We start from the raw sequence: 4,548 nt of genomic DNA, 5'->3' as shown, positions 1-4,548 counted from the left end.
AAACTCAGTCTGCCTTTGAGAAGCTCTACTAAAAGGCCACTGGGTGAAGCCAAGTCTGTTTCCCAGTGGCCTTTCTCTCTGCTTCTAGTTCATTTTATACAACAATTCAGAAATTTGCCATGACTGTATTCCTCCCAAGCAAATACCCCAGTTCACTGTTCCAGATCCTTCTCCCAGTGTTTCTTCCTTGCACTTTTTGGTTTTAATATGTTCCTTTTAAAAAGGTGATGTCTGACCACTGCACTCTAATTAGTTATTAACTAAAGTTAAAAGATTGACCAAACCAAGTGCGGGTGGGGATATGGGTCATCTCTCAACTGCTGGGGAGAAGGTGAAACTCAGGCGGGTACTTTAGAAGACAGTTGACAGGTTCTTGAAAAGTTAAACATATATCTTTCATATGACCTAGCCATTTAGCTTCAAGTTATTTACCCAAGATAAAGGAAAGCTTATGTTCATTCAAGGCAAATGTTTGTAGCAGCTTTATTTGGAACAGCCAAGATCTGAAAACAACTGCAATGTCTATCAGCCATGAACGGATAAACAAACAGGTGTTTCCATGCAGTGGAATACTACTCAGCCAAACAAACAAAACCCAGGATATGCTTAACAACATCGATGAATCTCAGATAATACTGAGTGAAAGAAGCCAACAACAACAACCAAAAAGGTGAAAAATAACAAAAATCAGAGCTGGATGATTTCATTTATATAAAATTAAAAAAAAATGCAAACTGATCAATAGTGATAGAAAGCCCTTTAGTGGCAACTTGAGGATGTGGAGATGGGAGGAGCAGAAACATTGTAAACAGCACGAGGAGACTTTATGGGGAGGTGGTTATGTTCCCTTGACCCTGGTGATGTTTTTAGAGGCATCTAAATGTCCACCATATCAAACCATGTACTTTAAACATGTGCCATTTATGGTATGTTAATGCTACCTTAAGAAAATTACTTTTAATAGGCCCACTATCTGGGGCCCCCCTGGTGGCACAAGGGGTTAATTCTCAACACTATGAAGCTATCAGCAGCCATTGCAACATGAGTTTGATCCCTGGCCAGGGAGCTACCCACATGGCATGGCAGACCTCTCCTGTCTCACCTACTGTTCCCCTCAGCAGTGTATTTCAGTAGATCTGCCTGTTCTGCTCCTCACTTTGCCTCTGGTGAATCCTCTCACTTAACCCCCACCCCGCACCTCTGGCCTATACCCCAGTTCTAGTATGCATCAACAAATAAAAGAATATATATTTTTTAAAAAAGCCTGGTATCTGGAACTGATCACAGCTCCTTGATGTCACTGATGGGTGTGTGCATAGTAGGACAGCTAGCTCCTTTGATTTGGTTACTATCCTCCTACTAATGGAGCCCAGACTTATGTGAACTTTATTAGAAGGTAGATCATTGTCTTTTAAGCTTAGCAAAAATTCCAAGACTTTGATGTCACAAATGCTGACAAGCCACATCTCCCCCAACTTCAATATGATCTGCATCAAGGCCATTTATCCCTGATGTTCTTGTTGTTGTTACAGAGAAGGGATGGCACAGTGTGGTGGAAAGAGTATGACTTTTGCGGTCAGATTCCTTCGACTGGAAGCTCAGGCTAGGTAAGTTACTTAGCTTCTCTGAGTCGCAGTGTCCTCCTCTGTGAAGTGAGTCAATGATCTCATGGAGGTGTGACAATTAAATGATACATAAAGGAAATGAACTTGGCACAGTACTTGATTCTCTGAGGTACGCAATGAAGAGAAGCTGATTTTATAGCTCCATCTCTCCTGCCTTTCAGAAATTTTAGCGTTAGCCAGACTTCTCATCACATCTCTTTATTTGATTAGCAGACTACAATCTTTATTGTAAATAAGGGTTTATATAAATATAAAATAAGTCAAATCAAAACTGGCCCCCTGGGACACTACCACTGAGTTTTCTTCAGATTGACCTATACTTCTTGGGTTGAAAGCAATAAGTTTAGACCCACATTTTATTTTTATTTATTATTTTTTAAAGATTTATTTTTATTTATTTATGTATACAAGAACTGGGATATAGGACAGAGGTTCCGGGGGCAGGGACAGTGAGAGGAGTCACAAGAGACAGAGCAGGGAGCAGAACAGGCAGACTGACTGAAATACACTACTGAGGGGAGCAACGGGCGAGATAGGAGAGGTCTGCTGCACCATGTGGGTATCTTCCTGGCTGGGGATGGAACTCATGCTGCAGTAGATGATGAAAGCTTGATAGCACTGAGGCTTTAACCCCTGAGCCACCAGAGAGGCCCTAAACCCACGTTTTAAAGCATAATGATTAATATGCTGGCTATTGTAGAAGCTATCAGAGGAACAACCACGGAAAGCAGTGTGGCAGTTCCTCAAAAAATCTTCCATAGAATTATCATGTGACCCAACACTTCCACCTCTGGGTATAGACCCCAAAGAGTGGAAAGCAAGGACTCAAACAGATATTTGTACACCAGTGCTCATAGCCACATTATTCACAATAGCCAAAAGGTGGCTAATGTGGAGCCAAATGTCTATTGAGGAGCAAATAGAAAAACAAATATGGTCTATATATGCAATAGAATACTATTCAGCTTCAGAATGAAGTTGTGACATGGTTACAACATGATGGATGAGCCTGGAGGACATAGTCAGAAACAAAAGGATAAAAGCTGTGTGATTCCACTTACATGAGGCTCCTGGAGAAGTCAAGTTCATAGACAGAAAGTACATTTTGTTGCCAGGGCCAGGGGAGTGGAGGGATAGGGAGTTACTGTCTAATGGGGACAGTGTTTCCATTGGGAAAGATGAGAAAGTTCTGGAGATGGATGGCAGAGACGGTTTTACAACATGTGAATATATTCAATGTCATCAGACTCTGCTGTTTTCAAAAGAATGGAGCAGGAGGTTGCTCAGCAGTGAGGCAGCCTGGCCCTGGGGCCGGACAGACAGCCTTGTCCAGATGAGCTGGAGAGCAGGTTGGCCTTGTCAGACCCAGACTGGAGAGCAGGGTCAGGAGGCCCTGGTGAGCCTTGAAGTTGGGAAATTGGGATTTGAGATCTTCACTGAGTCACAGCTTGGGGCCAAGCTTTTGTCTCCTGGTTAAAATGAACAATTTCTTGGGGGCAGGGTCACCAGGAACTCGTTACCAGCATGCTGAGCTAATGTGATGACTCTGCTAGTTTACCATTAGTGTATGGTCGGGTTGGGGACGGATGGCATGGCACCCCAGTTGGGCAAATTGTGAGGGAAAATGTTGGAAACATGCCTCACTGTCTTAGGATTCTCACAGCTCTGGGCTTGCATTGTGATTTCTCCACTCATTATCTGTGTGCCCTTAACTGTTCTGTGCTTCCGGTTCCTCATCTGTAAACTGGGATTGATCGCAGTGAACTTGTGTAAAACAGATGAAAGTTAAAAGTTGCATGGTAGGGCCTCCCTGGTGGCGCAGCAGTTGAGCGCTGGGTTGCGAAGCTGCCCGCAGCCTCTGCAGCGCCGGTTCAATCTCCAGCCGCCGGCAAGTGTCCCACCTTGGCGCGCTGACCTCTCCTGCCGCCCGCTGCTCCCCTCAGAAGTGTACTTTGTCAGTCTGCCTGTTCTGTTACCCGCTCTGGCTCTGGTGAATTCTCTCACCCTCTCGCGCTTCTGACTGTTCCCAGTGCTTGTATAAATAAATAAATAAATCTTAAAAAAAAAAAAAAAGTTGCATGGTAAGTATTTGCCACTTTTGTGGTCTTCTCTTTCCTGCCAGAGAGGAAGACGGACCTGTGGGATGCTGTTTCAGGTGAGGTGTGAGGCAGGGCAAAACCTTTTCTTTAAATAGGAAAGGATGAATGGGGAAGGACCCTTCCTGGGCATAGGGTGGGAGTGTTTGGGGGTGAAAAGGAGAGAGGCACAGCAGCTGTGCTGAGGAGTGGGACTTAGCTGGGGGAGATAAGAAGTCCCTTTGTGCTTTATTGACATATTTTCCCTTTTGTGCTTCCTTAGGAGGTTTCAGAAAGAGCCTACTGTGTTCCTTTCCCAGCTGTGTTGGAACCCTGAGCTTCTTTTGAAAGCTGGCATAAGCCTTGAGGTCACCCACTGCATCTGGGTTGCATTTGCAAAATGTCTGACACATTGTAGGTACTTAACAATGCTCCCAGTTATTATTCTGGAAGAAGGCAGAGCAAGGAACTGGAGAGAACAGGCCTGGGTACCTTCAAAGAACAGACAACGCTTTCCTGAGATACCAGGGCCACTAGGCCAGGTCAAAGACATGTTAGGCCCCCAACCCCTTCCTCTTTCCAGAACTGCACTTGCCCATATGGTAGCACTAGACACATACAGAATTTAAATTAAAATTCATTTTTAAAATTAAAATTTAAGTTCCTAAGTTATACTTACACCTCACCACACATTGAGTGTTAACTAGCTGCATGCAGCTCGAGGCAACCATATTAGACCATAATAGACATAAAATAGTTCCATCATCACAGACACTTCTATTAAACAGAGTGCTCTGGGAGGAAAAAGCCCAAGTAGGTCGGTTTGTTTGTTTATACTGGTTCCTGAA

General features: G+C 43.9%; 1 long non-coding RNA gene across 1 annotated transcript; it reads left to right on the top strand.

Annotated features, from left to right (window-relative positions):
- The first annotated feature begins 1,465 nt into the window (after positions 1–1,465).
- On the top strand, positions 1,466–4,310 carry LOC119253302 (uncharacterized). Its single transcript, XR_005127034.2, has 3 exons — positions 1,466–1,607; positions 3,748–3,780; positions 3,984–4,310. It is a non-coding gene; the product is annotated as an uncharacterized LOC119253302 (long non-coding RNA).
- Positions 4,311–4,548: the final 238 nt, after the last annotated feature.

The sequence above is a fragment of the Talpa occidentalis genome, unplaced genomic scaffold (assembly GCF_014898055.3).
Source record: "Talpa occidentalis isolate TD23 unplaced genomic scaffold, MPIMG_talOcc4v2.1 talOcc4.2, whole genome shotgun sequence".
Taxonomy (NCBI): domain Eukaryota; kingdom Metazoa; phylum Chordata; class Mammalia; order Eulipotyphla; family Talpidae; genus Talpa; species Talpa occidentalis.
Note: the sequence above shows the minus strand (reverse complement) of the source record. Positions and strands in the feature narration are given on the sequence as shown.